General features: G+C 38.4%; 2 non-coding genes across 2 annotated transcripts; both read right to left on the bottom strand.

Moving 5' to 3' along the window:
- Positions 1 to 7302: 7302 nt before the first annotated feature.
- On the bottom strand, positions 7303 to 7410 carry LOC148568527 (small nucleolar RNA R71). The gene has a single exon (XR_015882736.1). It is a non-coding gene; the product is annotated as a small nucleolar RNA R71 (small nucleolar RNA).
- Positions 7411 to 14898: 7488 nt separating this feature from the next.
- Positions 14899 to 15006, bottom strand: LOC148568526 (small nucleolar RNA R71). The gene has a single exon (XR_015882735.1). It is a non-coding gene; the product is annotated as a small nucleolar RNA R71 (small nucleolar RNA).
- Between the last annotated feature and the right edge of the window lie 339 nt (positions 15007 to 15345).

Raw genomic sequence — 15345 nt, 5'->3', positions numbered from 1 at the left:
AAGGATCATCATACTGAACTAGGAGAGTCAATAACACTATTCGAAATCTGAAGTTCCTATAGATGCCAATCATTCTAAACTTCAATGGATAAAGTGAGATGCCAAAACTATTCAAGAGGCAAAAAGCTATAAGTCCCGCTCATATGATTGAAGCTCTGTTTCATTGATAGTTTGGAATTTATAGTATATTCTCTTCTTTTTATCCTATTTGATTTTCAGTTGCTTGGGGACAAGCAACAATTTAAGTTTGATGTTGTGATGAGCGGATAATTTATACGCTTTTTGACATTATTTTTAGTATGTTTTTAGTAGGATCTAGTTACTTTTAGGGATGTTTTCACTAGTTTTTATGTTAAATTCACATTTCTGGACTTTACTATGAGTTTGTGTCTTTTTCTGTGATTTCAGGTATTTTCTGGCTGAAATTGAGGGACTTGAGCAAAAATCTGATTCAGAGGTTGAAGAAGGACTGCTGATGCTGTTGGATTCTGACCTCCCTGCACTCAAAGTGAATTTTCTGGAGCTACAGAACTCGAAATGGCGCGCTTCCAATTGCGTTGGAAAGTGGACATCCAGGGCTTTCCAGAAATTGATAATAGTCCATACTTTGGCCAAGAATTGACGACGTAAACTGGCGTTCAACGCCAGCCTTCTGTCCAAATCTAGCGTCCAGCGCCAGAAAAGGATCCAAAACCAGAGTTGAACGACCAAACTGGCACAGAAACTGGCGTTCAACTCCACAAATGGCCTCTGCACGTGCAACACTCAGGCTCAGCCCAAACACACACCAAGTGGGCCCTGGAAGTGGATTTATGCATCAATTACTTACTCATGTAAACCCTAGTAGCTAGTTTATTATAAATAGGACCTCTTACTATTGTATGAGGCATCTTTTGATCAGTTGTATGCTATCTTAGATCACAATAGGGGGCTGGCCATCTCAGCCATGCCTGGACCTTCACTTATGTATTTTCAACGGTAGAGTTTCTACACTCCATAGATTAAGGTGTGGAGCTCTGCTGTTCCTCAAATATTAATGCAAAGTACTACTATTTTCTATTCAATTCATCTTATTTCGCTTCTAAGATATCCATTCGCACCCAAGAACGTGATGAAGGTGATGATTATGTGTGACGCTCATCATCCTTCTCAAATCATGAACGTGTGCCTGACAACCACCTCCGTTCTATATACGATTGAATGAGTATCTCTTAGATTCCTTAATCAGAATCTCCGTGGTATAAGCTAGAACTGATGGCGGCATTCATGAGAATCCGGAAAGTCTAAACCTTGTCTGTGGTATTCCGAGTAGGATTCAAGGATTGAATGACTATGACGAGCTTCAAACTCCTGAAGGCTGGGCGTTAGTGACAGATGCAAAAGGATAGTAAATCCTATTCCAACCGAATCGAGAACCAACCGGTGATTAGCCATGCTGTGACAGAGCGCGTGAGCGTAGTGTTCACTGGAAGGATGGAAGGTAGCCATTGACAACGGTGATCCACCAACACACAGCTTGCCATAGGAGGACGTGCGTGCGTGATCAAGAGGACAGAGGAAAGCAGAGATTCAGAAGACAAAGCATCTCCAAAACTCCAACATATTCTCCATTACTGCATAACAAGTAACCTTTAATCCATGCTCTATTGTTTAATTGCAATTCAACTGATAAACATAATTGACTTCCTGACTAAGATTTAAAAAATAACCATAGATTGCTTCAAACCAACAATCTCCGTGGGATTCGACCCTTACTCACGTGAGGTATTACTTGGACGACCCAGTGCACTTGTTGGTCAGTGGTACGAGTTGTGAAAAGTGTAATTCATAATTCGTGCACCAAGTTTTATGCAAGGGCATCACCGTTGTCAGTGGCTACATCCCCTCCTCTCAGTGAATAATATGCTCACGCACCCTGTCACGGCACGGCTATTCATCTGTCGGTTCCCGATCATGCTGGAATAGGATTCACCCTCCTTTTGCGTCTGTCACTAACGCCCAGCACTCGCGAGTTTGAAGCTCGTCACAGTCATTCAATCATTGAATCCTACTCGGAATACCACAGACAAGGTTTAGACTTTCCGGATTCTCTTGAATGCCGCCATCATTCTAGCTTACGCCACGAAGATTCTGGTTAGGAGATCTAAGAGATATTCATTCTAGCTTAATTCATGTAGAACAGAAGTGTTTGTCAGGCACGGGTTCATAAGGGAGAAGGATGATGAGCGTCACACATAATCATCACCTTCATCACGTTCTTGGGTGCGAATGGATATCTTAGAAGCGAAATAAGATGAATTGAATAGAAAACAATAGTACTTTGCATTAATCTTTGAGGAACAGCAGAGCTCCACACCTTAACCTATGGAGTGTAGAAACTCTACCGTTGAAAATACATAAGTGAAGGTCCAGGCATGGCCGAGATGGCCAGCCCCCTATTGTGATCTAAGATAGCATACAACTGATCAAAAGATGCCTCATACAATAGTAAGAGGTCCTATTTATAATAAACTAGCTACTAGGGTTTACATGAGTAAGTAATTGATGCATAAATCCACTTCCGGGGCCCACTTGGTGTGTGTTTGGGCTGAGCTTAAGTGTAGCACGTGCAGAGGCTATTTGTGGAGTTGAACGCCAGTTTCTGTGCCAGTTTGGGCGTTCAACTCTGGTTTTGGATCCTTTTCTGGCGCTGGATGCCAGATTTGGGTAGAAAGCTGGCGTTGAATGCCAGTTTACGTCGTCTATTCTTGGCCAAAGTATAGACTATTATACATTTCTGGAAAGCCCTGGATGTCCACTTTCCAACGCAATTGGAAGCGCGTCATTTCGAGTTCTGTAGCTCCAGAAACTCCACTTTGAGTGCAGGGAGGTCAGAATCCAACAACATCAGCAGTCCTTTTTCAACCTCTGAATCTGATTTTTGCTCAAGTCCCTCAATTTCAGCCAGAAAATACCTGAAATCACAGAAAAACACACAAACTCATAGTAAAGTGCAGAAATGTGAATTTAACATAAAAACTAATGAAAACATCCCTAAAAGTAACTAGATCCTACTAAAAACATACTAAAAACAATGTCAAAAAGCGTATAAACAATGTCAAAAAGCGTATACTTTGGCCAAGAATAGACGACGTAAACTGGTGTTCAACGCCAGCTTTCTACCCAAATCTGGTGTCCAGCGCCAGAAAAGGATCCAAAACCAGAGTTGAATGCCCAAACTGGCCACAACCCATTTGGATAATTTATACGCTTTTTGACATTGTTTTTAGTATGTTTTTAGTAGGATCTAGTTACTTTTAGGGATGTTTTCATTAGTTTTTATGTTAAATTCACATTTCTGGACTTTACTATGAGTTTGTGTATTTTTCTGTGATTTCAGGTATTTTTTGGCTGAAATTGAGGGACTTGAGCAAAAATCAGATTCAGAGGTTGAAAAAGGACTGCTGATGCTGTTGGATTCTGACCTCCCTGCACTCAAAGTGGATTTTCTGGAGATACAGAACTCGAAATGGTGCGCTTCCAATTGCGTTGGAAAGTAGACATCCAGGGCTTTCCAGCAATGTATAATAGTTCATACTTTGGCCAAGAATAGACGACGTAAACCGGCGTTCAACGCCAGCTTTCTACCCAAATCTGGCGTCCACCGCCAGAAAAGGATCCAAAACCAGAGTTGAACGCCCAAACTAGCACAGAAACTGGCGTTCAACTCCACAAATGGCCTCTGCACGTGCTACACTTATGCTCAGCCCAAACACACACCAAGTGGGCCCCGGAAGTGGATTTATGCATCAATTACTTACTCATGTAAACCCTAGTAGCTAGTTTATTATAAATAGGACCTCTTACTATTGTATGAGGCATCTTTTGATCAGTTGTATGCTATCTTAGATCACAATAGGGGGCTGGCCATCTCGGCCATGCCTGGACCTTCACTTATGTATTTTCAACGGTAGAGTTTCTACACTCCATAGATTAAGGTGTGGAGCTCTGCTGTTCCTCAAAGATTAATGCAAAGTACTACTGTTTTCTATTCAATTCATCTTATTTCGCTTCTAAGATATCCATTCGCACCCAAGAACGTGATGAAGGTGATGATTATGTGTGACGCTCATCATTCTTCTCCCTTATGAACGCGTGCCTGACAAACACTTCTGTTCTACATGAATTAAGCTAGAATGAATATCTCTTAGATCTCCTAACCAGAATCTTTGTGGCGTAAGCTAGAATGATGGCGGCATTCAAGAGAATCCGAAAAGTCTAAACCTTGTCTGTGGTATTACGAGTAGGATTCAATGATTGAATGACTGTGACGAGCTTCAAACTCGCGAGTGCTGGGCGTTAGTGACAGACGCAAAAGGAGGGTGAATCCTATTCCAGCATGATCGGGAACCGACAGATGAATAGCCGTGCCGTGACAGGGTGCGTGAGCATATTATTCACTGAGAGGAGGGGATGTAGCCACTGACAACGGTGATGCCCTTGCATAAAGCCAGCCATGGAAAGGAGTAAGACTGATTGGATGAAGATAGCAGGAAAGCAGAGGTTCAGAGGAACGAAAAGCATCTCCATTCGCTTATCTGAAATTCCTACCAATGATTTACATAAGTATCTCTATCCCTATTTTATTATATAATATTCGAAAACATCATTATCACTTTATATCTGCCTGACTGAGATTTGCAAGGTGACCATAGCTTGCTTCATACCAACAATCTCCGTGGGATTCGACCCTTACTCACGTAAGGTATTACTTGGACGACCCAGTGCACTTGCTGGTTAGTTGTATCGAAGTTGTGACAATTATGATTACGCATACCAAGTTGCTCACGTGCCAGGAATAATTTGAGCCTGGACATCACAATTTCGTGCACCAAGTTTTTGGCGCCGTTGCCGGGGATTGTTTGAGTTTGGACAACTGACGGTTCATCTTGTTGCTCAGATTAGGTAATTTTCTTTTTGTTTTCTTTTCAAAAAAATTATTTTCAAAAATTTTTCAAAAATTTTCTCATCTGTTTTCGAAAATAATATAAAAATGTTTTCAAAAATTTTATTCAAGATTTTTAAGAATGAATTCTAGTGTTTCATGAAGCATGTGAAGCCTGGCTGGCTGTAAAGCCATGTCTAAATTCTTTTGGACTGAGGTTTTGGATTAAAATTGAATGAATTACACTCATATGTTTGCTGAAGCTTGGCTGGCCATTGGCCATGTCTAGTGTTTTGGACCGGAGCTTTCATTGAAAGCTTGGCTGGCTAGTGAGCCATGTCTAATTCCTGGACTGAAGCTTTAGACTAACATGGCAAGATTCTTGGAATTCATATTAAAAATTTTGGAATCCTTATTTTTCTTTCTTTCTAAATAATTTTCGAAAAATATAAAATAAAAATCCAAAAAATTTAGAAAATCATAAAAATCAAAAATATTTTTCTGTTTCTTGTTTGAGTCTTGAGTCATATCATAAGTTTGGTGTCAATTGCATATGCATCTAGCATTTTTCGAAAATTTCATGCATTCATAGTGTTCTTCATGATCTTCAAGTTGTTCTTGGTAAGTCTTCTTGTTTGATCTTGATGAATTTTTGTTTTGTGTTGTATAGTGTTTTTCATATGCATTCTTGAATTCTTGGTGTCTAGGCATTAAACAATTCTAAGTTTGGTGTCTTGCATGTTTTCTTTGCATTAAAAATTTTTCAAAAATATGTTCTTGATGTTCATCATGACATTCATAGTGTTCTTGGTGTTCATCTTGACATTCATAGCATTCTTGCATGCATTCATTGTTTTGATCTAAAAATTTCATGCATTGCATCCTTTTAGTGTTTTCCTCTTGCATCATAAAAATTCAAAAATCAAAAAAATATCTTTCCCTTTTTCTCTCATCAAATTCGAAAATTTGAGTTGACTTTTTCAAAAATTTTTAAAATCAAGTTGTTTCTTATGAGTCAAATCAAATTTTCAGTTTGAAAATCTTATCTTTTTTAAAATCTTTTTCAAAAATCAAATCTTTTTCAAAATTCTTAGTTATTTTCGAAAATTCCAAAAATATTTTTCAAAAATCTTTTTCTTATTTTTATACCAAATTTTCGAAAATAACATAATCAATTAATGTTTTGATTCAAAAATTTGAAGTTTGTTACTTGCTTGTTAAGAAAGATTCAAACTTTAAGTTCTAGAATCATATCTTGTGATTTCTTGTGAATCAAGTCATTAATTGAGATTTTTTTAAAAAAAAAAAATCAAATCTTTTTCAAAATTTGTTTCTAAAATATCTTCTTATCTTATCTTTTTCAAAAATATCTTTTCAAAATATCTTTTCTAACTTCCTAACTTCTTATCTTTTCAAAATTTGTTTCAACTAACTAACTAACTTTTTGTTTGTTTCTTAACTTTTTCAAAACTACCTAACTAACTCTCTCTCTCTAATTTTCGAAAATATCTTCCCCCTTTTTCAAAAAATTTCTTTGTAATTAACTAATTATTTTTATTTTTTATTTCAAAAATTTTCGAAAATACTAACAATTTTCAAAAACCAATTTTCAAAAATCACTAACTCCTTTTCAAAAATAATTTTCGAAAATTCCCTCCTTCTCTCTCATCCTATTCTATTTATTCATTCATTAACTAACATCTCTTCCTCACATCATCACCAAATTCGAACCCCCTCTTCTATCTATGTTCGAATTTCTTCTTCTTTTCTTCTACTAACAATAAGGATCCTCTTTACTGTGACATAGAGGATTCCTCTTCTTTTCTTTTTCTCTCCTCTTTCTTATGAGCAGGGACAGAGAAAAAGGCATTCTTGTTGAAGCTGATCCAGAACCTGAAAGGACTCTGAAGAAAAAATTAAGAGAAGCTAAATTACAACAATCCAGAGACAACTTGATTGAAAATTTTGAACAAGTAAAGGAGATGGCAGCCGAACCCAACAACAATGCAAGGAGAATGCTTGGTGACTTCACTGCACCTAATTCCAATTTACATGGAAGAAGCATCTCCATTCCTGCCATTGGAGCAAACAACTTTGAGCTGAAACCTCAATTAGTTTCTCTAATGCAGCAGAACTGCAAGTTTCATGGACTTCCATCTGAAGATCCTTTTCAGTTCTTAACTGAATTCTTGCAGATATGTGATACTGTTAAGACTAATGGAGTAGATCCTGAAGTCTACAGGCTCATGCTTTTCCCTTTTGCTGTAAGAGACAGAGCTAGATTATGGTTGGATTCTCAACACAAAGACAGCCTGAACTCTTGGGATAAGCTGGTCACGGCTTTCTTAGCCAAGTACTTTCCTCCTCAAAAGCTGAGCAAGCTTAGAGCTGATGTTCAAACCTTCAGACAGAAAGAAGGTGAATCCCTCTATGAAACTTGGGAAAGATACAAACAGTTGATCAAAAAGTGTCCTTCTGACATGCTTTCAGAATGGACCATCCTGGATATATTCTATGATGGTTTATCTGAGCTATCAAAGATGTCACTGGACACTTCTGCAGGTGGATCCATTCACCTAAAGAAAACGCCTGCAGAAGCTCAAGAACTCATTGACATGGTTGCTAATAACCAGTTCATGTACACTTCTGAAAGGAATCCTGTGAGTAATGGGACGCCTATGAAGAAGGGAGTTCTTGAGGTTGATACTCTGAATGCCATATTGGCTCAGAATAAAATATTGACTCAGCAAGTCAATATGATTTCTCAGAGTCTGCATGGAATGCAAGCTGCATCCAACAGTACTCAAGAGGCATCTTCTAAAGAAGAAGCCTATGATCCTGAGAACCCTGCAATAGCAGAGGTAAATTACTTAGGTGAACCTTATGGAAACACCTATAACTCAACATGGAGAAATCATCCAAATTTCTCATGGAAGGATCAAAAGCCCCAACAAGGCTTTAATAATGGTGGAAGAAACAGGTTTAGCAACAGCAAGCCTTTTCCATCATCCACTCAGCAACATACAGAGAACTCTGAACAAAATGCTTCTAATTTAGCAAATCTAGTCTCTGATCTATCTAAGGCCACTATAAGTTTCATGAATGAAACAAGGTCTTCCATTAGAAATTTGGAAGCACAAGTGGGCCAGCTGAGTAAAAGGATCACTGAAATCCCTCCTAATACTCTCCCAAGCAATACAGAAGAGAATCCAAAAGGAGAGTGCAAGGCCATTGACATAAGCGCCATGGCCGAACCTGTGAGGAGAAGAGAGGACGTGAATCCCAAGGAGGAAGATCTCCTGGGACGTCCAGTGATCAATAAGGAGCTTCCCTCTGAGGAACCAAAGGAATCTGAGACTCATCTAGAGACCATAGAGATTCTATTGAACCTCCTTATACCCTTCATGAGCTCTGATGAGTATTCCTCTTCTGAAGAGAATGAGGATGTTACTGAAGAGCAAACTGCCAAGTTTCTTGGTGCAATCATGAAGCTGAATGCCAAATTATTTGGTATTGATACTTGGGAAGTCGAACCTCCCTTGTTCATCAATGAACTGAGTGATCTGGATCAACTGACATTACCTCAGAAGAGACAGGATCCTGGAAAGTTCATAATACCCTGTACCATAGGCATTATGATCTTTAAAGCTCTGTGTGACCTTGGTTCAGGAATAAACCTCATGCCCCTCTCTGTAATAGAGAAACTGGGAATCTATGGGGTGCAAGCTGCTAAAATCTCACTAGAGATGGCAGACAGCTCAAGAAAACAGGCTTATGGACAAGTAGAAGATGTATTAGTAAAGGTTGAGGGCCTTTACATCCCTACTGATTTCATAGTCCTGGATACTGGAAAGGAAGAGGATGAATCCATCATCCTAGGAAGACCTTTCCTGGCCACAGCAAGAGCTGTGATTGATGTTGACAGAGGTGAAATATTCCTTCAATGGAATGAGAACTTCCTTGTGTTTAAAACTCAAGGATCTCCCTCTGCAACCATGGAGAGGAAGCAGAAAAAGCTTCTCTCCAAGCAGAGTCAACCAGAGCCCCCACAGTCAAACTCTAAGTTTGGTGTTGAACTCCCATATCCAAACTCTAAGTTTGGTTTTGGAGAGTCTCAACAAAGCTCTGCACATCTGTGAGGCTCCATGAGAGCCCACTGTCAAGCTATTGACATTAAAGAAGCGCTTGTTGGGAGGCAACCCAATATTTATTTATCTAACTATATTTTTCTTAGTTATGATTTTTATGATTTTCTAAATTTTTTGGATTTTTATTTTATTTTTTTCGAAAATTATTTAGAAAGAAAGAAAAATAAGGATTCCAAAATTTTTAATATGAATTCCAGGAATCTTGCATTCGAAAATTATTTGGTATTGATACTTGGAAAGTCGAACCTCCCTTGTTCATCAATGAACTGAGTGATCTGGATCAACTGACATTACCTCAGAAGAGACAGGATCCTGGAAAGTTCATAATACCCTGTACCATAGGCACTATGATCTTTAAAGCTCTGTGTGACCTTGGTTCAGGAATAAACCTCATGCCCCTCTCTGTAATAGAGAAACTGGGAATCTATGGGGTGCAAGCTGCTAAAATCTCACTAGAGATGGCAGACAGCTCAAGAAAACAGGCTTATGGACAAGTAGAAGATGTATTAGTAAAGGTTGAGGGCCTTTACATCCCTACTGATTTCATAGTCCTGGATACTGGAAAGGAAGAGGATGAATCCATCATCCTAGGAAGACCTTTCCTGGCCACAACAAGAGCTGTGATTGATGTTGACAGAGGTGAAATAGTCCTTCAATGGAATGAGGACTCCCTTGTGTTTACCACTCAAGGATCTCCCTCTGCAACCATGAAGAGGAAGCAGAAAAAGCTTCTCTCCAAGCAGAGTCAACCAGAGCCCCCACAGTCAAACTCTAAGTTTGGTGTTGGGAGGCCACAACCAAACTCCAAGTTTGGTGTTGAACTCCCATATCCAAACTCTAAGTTTGGTGTTGGAGAGTCTCAACAAAGCTCTGCACATCTGTGAGGCTCCATGAGAGCCCACTGTCAAGCTATTGACATTAAAGAAGCGCTTGTTGGGAGGCAACCCAATGTTTATCTAATTCTTATTTTTATTGTTTTTCATGTTTTCTTAGGGTCATGATCATGTGGAGTAACAAAATAAATATAAAAATTGAAAACGGAATCAAAAACAGCAGAAGAAAAATCACACCCTGGAGGAGCATCTGTCTGGCGTTCAGCGCCAGAACAGAGCATGATTCTGGCACTGAACGCCCAAAATGGGCAGCTTCTAGGCGCTGAACGCCAGAACAGGCATGGTTCTGGCGTTCAACGCCAGAAATGGCACACAAATGGGCGTTGAACGCCCAAAATGGCCACCAACCTGGCGCTGAACGCCCAGAGTTGGGTACAAAGGCATTTTTACATGCCTAATGGGTGCAGGGATGTAAATGCCTTGACACCTCAGGATCTGTGGACCCCACAGGATTCACTCAGGATCTGTGGACCCCACAGGATCCCCACCTACCTCATCATCTCTCTTTCCATTCATGATCATCCCTTCTTTTTTTCCATTTACCACTCACATCCATCCACTCTTCCCCATAAACCTACCTCATAAACTCCACCTACCTTCAAAATTCAAAACCAATTTCCCACCCAAATCCACCCATATGGCCGAACCAATACCCCCCTCCCTTCCCTATATAAAGACCTCCATTCTTCATCAAATCCACACAACACACCCCTCTCCACTCCTCTTGGCTGAAACCACATCTCCTTCTCCCTCTCCATATTTCTTCTTCTTCTTCTTCTATTCTTTTGTTTATTGCTCGAGGGCGAGCAATATTCTAAGTTTGGTGTGGTAAAAGCATAGCTTTTTTGTTTTTCCATTACCATTGATGGCATCTAAGACCGGAGAATCCTCTAGAAGAGGGAAAGGGAAGATAAAAGCTTCCACATCCGAGTCATGGGAGATGGAAAGGTTCATCTCCAAAGCCCATCAAGACCACTTCTATGATGTTGTGGCCAAGAAGATGTGATGAGCGGATAATTTATACGCTTTTTGACATTGTTTTTAGTATGTTTTTAGTAGGATCTAGTTACTTTTAGGGATGTTTTTAATAGATTTTGTGTTAAATTCACATTTCTGGACTTTACTATGAGTTTGTGTGTTTTTCTGTGATTTCAGGTATTTTCTGGCTGAAATTGAGGGACTTGAGCAGAAATCAGATTCAGAGGTTGAAAAAGGACTGCTGATGCTGTTGGATTCTGACCTCCCTGCACTCAAAGTAAATTTTCTGGAGCTACAGAACTCGAAATGGCGCGCTTCCAATTGCGTTGGAAAGTAGACATCCAGGGCTTTCCAGCAATATATAATAGTCCATACTTTGGCCAAGAATTGACGACGTAAACTGGCGTTCAACGCCAGCTTTCTACCCAAATCTGGCGTCCAGCGCCAGAAAAGGATCCAAAACCAGAGTTGAACGCCCAAACTGGCACAAAAACTGGCGTTCAACTCCACAAATGGCCTCTGCACGTGCAACACTTAAGCTCAGCCCAAACACACACCAAGTGGGCCCCGGAAGTGGATTTATACATCAAATACTTACTCATGTAAACCCTAGTAGCTAGTTTATTATAAATAGGACCTCTTACTATTGTATTAGGCATCCTGGATTGTATTTTGATCCCGTGATCACGTTTTGGGGGCTGGCCATCTCGGCCATGCCTGAACCTTCACTTATGTATTCTCAATGGTAGAGTTTCTACACTCCATAGATTAAGGTGTGGAGCTCTGCTGTTCCTCAAATATTAATGCAAAGTACTTCTGTTTTCTATTCAATTCATCTTATTTCGCTTCTAAGATATCCACTCGCACCCAAGAACGTGATGAAGGTGATGATTATGTGTTTCGCTCATCATCCTTCTCCCTTATGAACGCGTGCCTGACAAACACTTCTGTTCTACATGAAATAAGCTAGAATGAATATCTCTTAGATCTCCTAACCAGAATCTTCGTGGCGTAAGCTAGAATGATGGCGGCATTCAAGAGAATCCGAAAAGTCTAAACCTTGTCTGTGGTATTTCGAGTAGGATTCAATGATTGAATGACTGTGACGAGCTCCTAACTCGCGATTGCAGGGCGTTAGTGACAGACGCAAAAGGATAGTAAATCCTATTCCAGCATGATCGAGAACCGACAGATGAATAGCCGTGACGTGACAGGGTGCGTGAGCATATTATTCACTGAGAGGATAAGATGAAGCCATTGACAAGGGTGATGCCTCCAGACGATTAGCCGTGCCGTGACAGGGCATTGGATCATTTTCTCGAGAGATGACCGAAAGTAGCCATTGACAGTGGTGATGTATCACATAAAGCCAGCCATGGAAAGGAGTAAGAATGACTGGATGAAGATAGCAGGAAAGCAGAGGTTCAGAGGAACGAAAGCATCTCCATTCACTTATCTGAAATTCCTATCAATGAATTACATAAGTGTCTCTATCCCTATTTTATTAATTAATATTCGAAAACACCATTATCACTTTATATCTGCCTGACTGAGATTTACAAGGTGACCATAGCTTGCTTCATACCAACAATCTCCGTGGGATTCGACCCTTACTCACGTAAGGTATTACTTGGACGACCCAGTGCACTTGCTGGTCAGTTACACGGAGTTGTGAACCGTGGTCTTGGCATCATGTTTTTGGCGCCATTACCAGGGAAAGAAAGAGCGATGAATTTTACATAATTAAAGTGTAATCACGATTCCGCGTACCAAGTTTTTGGCGCCGTTGCCGGGGATTGTTTGAGTTTGGACAACTGACGGTTCATCTTGTTGCTCAGATTAGGTAATTTTCTTTTTATTTTATTTTCAAAAATTTTTCAAAAAAAAAATCTTTCAAAAATTTTTCTTTTGTTTTCGAAAAAAAAAATGTTTTCAAAAATATTATTTTTCTTCAGAATTTTTAAGAATGAATTCTAGTGTTTCATGAAGCATGTTGAAGCCTATTTGGCTGTAAAGCCATACCCAAACTACTTTGGGATTGGCATTCAACTAATCACTCTAGTCCATGTAATTATATGCTAAAGTTTGGCTGGCTATTAAGCCATGCCTGACCCTTTGATTGGAGCTTTAAGACTAACATGGCAAGATTCCTGGAATTCATATTAAAAATTTTGAAATCCTTATTTTTATTTTTCACAATAATTTTCAAAAAAAAAATAATAATAAATAAAAATACAAAAAAATTAGAAAATCATAAAAATCAAAAATATTTTTGTGTTTCTTGTTTGAGTCTTGAGTCATGTTATAAGTTTGGTGTCTTGCATGTTTTCTTTGCATTAAAAACTTTTCAAAATTATGTTCTTGATGTTCATCTTGACATTCAAAGTGTTCTTGGTGTTCATCTTGACACTCATATCATTCATGCATGCATTCATTGTTTTGATCTAAAAATTTCATGCATTGCATCATTTTTCTTGTTTTTCCCTTGCATCATAAAAATTCAAAAAATAAAAAAATATCTTTCCCTTTTTCTCTCATCAAGTTCGAAAATTTGAGTTGACTTTTTCAAAAATTTTTAAAATCAAGTTGTTTCTTATGAGTCAAATCAAATTTTCAATTTGAAAATCTTATCTTTTTCAAAATTCTTAGTTATTTTCGAAAATTCAAAAAAATATTTTTCAAAAATCTTTTTCTTATTTTTATACCAAATTTTCGAAAATAACATAAACAATTAATGTTTTGATTAAAAAATTTGAAGTTTGTCACTTGCTTGTTAAGAAAGATTCAAACTTTAAGTTCTAGAATCATATCTTGTGATTTCTTATGAATCAAGTCATTAATTGTGATTTTAAAAATCAAATCTTTTTCAAAACTAATTTCAATCATATCTTTTCAAAAATATCTTCTTATCTTATCTTTTTCAAAAAAAATATCTTTTCAAAATATCTTTTCTAACTTCCCAACTTCTTATCTTTTCAAATTTGTTTCAACTAGCTAACTAACTTTTTGTTTGTTTCTTAACTTTTTCAAAACTACCTAACTAACTCTCTCTCTCTCTAATTTTCGAAAATATCTTCCCTCTTTTTCAAAAATTTCTTTTTTATTAACTAATTATTTTTATTTTTTATAAAAAAAAAATTTCGAAAAAAAATACTAACCTTTTTCAAAAACTATTTTCAAAAATCACTAACTCTTTTTCAAAAATTGTTTTCGAAAATTCACTTCCCCCTCTCATCTTCTTCTATTTGTTTATTGATATACTAACATCTTTCCTTCAACTCTCCAAAAATCCGAACCCCCTCTCTCTCTGAGTTCAGATTTTCTTCCCTTCTTTTCTTCTACTAACACAAGGATCCCTATACTGTGGTATAAAGGATCCATATTATTATTACTATTTTTTCTGTGCCATCTTCTTTGTCATATGAGCAGGAGCAAGGACAAGAACATTCTTGTTAAAGCAGATCCAGAACCTGAAAGGACTCTGAAAAAAAAATTAAGAGAAGCTAAAATACAACAATCCAGAGATAACCTTTCAGAAATTTTCGAACAGGAAAAGGAGATGGCATCCGAAAATAATAATAATATAAGGAAGATGCTTGGTGACTTCACTGCACCTAATTCCAATTTACATGGAAGAAGCATCTCCATTCCTGCCATTGGAGCAAACAACTTTGAGCTGAAACCTCAATTAGTTTCTTTGATGCAGCAAAACTGCAAGTTTCATGGACTTCCATCTGAAGATCCCTTTCAGTTCTTAACTGAATTCTTGCAGATATGTGATACTGTTAAGACTAATGGAGTAGATCCTGAAGTCTACAGGCTCATGCTTTTCCCTTTTGCTGTAAGAGACAGAGCTAGATTATGGTTGGATTCTCAACCCAAAGACAGCCTGAACTCTTGGGATAAGCTGGTCACGGCTTTCTTAGCCAAGTACTTTCCTCCTCAAAAGCTGAGCAAGCTTAGAGCTGATGTTCAAACCTTCAGACAGAAAGAAGGTGAATCCCTCTATGAAACTTGGGAAAGATACAAACAGTTGATCAAAAAGTGTCCTTCTGACATGCTTTCAGAATGGACCATCCTGGATATATTCTATGATGGTTTATCTGAGCTATCAAAGATGTCATAGGTGGATCCATTCACCTAAAGAAAACGCCTGCAGAAGCTCAAGAACTCATTGACATGGTTGCTAATAACCAGTTCATGTACACTTCTGAAAGGAATCCTGTGAGTAATGGGACGCCTATGAAGAAGGGAGTTCTTGAAGTTGATACTCTGAATGCCATATTGGCTCAGAATAAAATATTGACTCAGCAAGTCAATATGATTTCTCAGAGTCTGAATGGAATGCAAGCTGCATCCAACAGTACTCAAGAGGCTTCTCCTGAAGAAGAAGCTTATGATC

This window comes from Arachis ipaensis, chromosome B4 (genome assembly GCF_059453495.1).
Source record: "Arachis ipaensis isolate K30076 ecotype BB chromosome B4, ASM5945349v1, whole genome shotgun sequence".
Classification (NCBI taxonomy): domain Eukaryota; kingdom Viridiplantae; phylum Streptophyta; class Magnoliopsida; order Fabales; family Fabaceae; genus Arachis; species Arachis ipaensis.
Note: the sequence above shows the minus strand (reverse complement) of the source record. Positions and strands in the feature narration are given on the sequence as shown.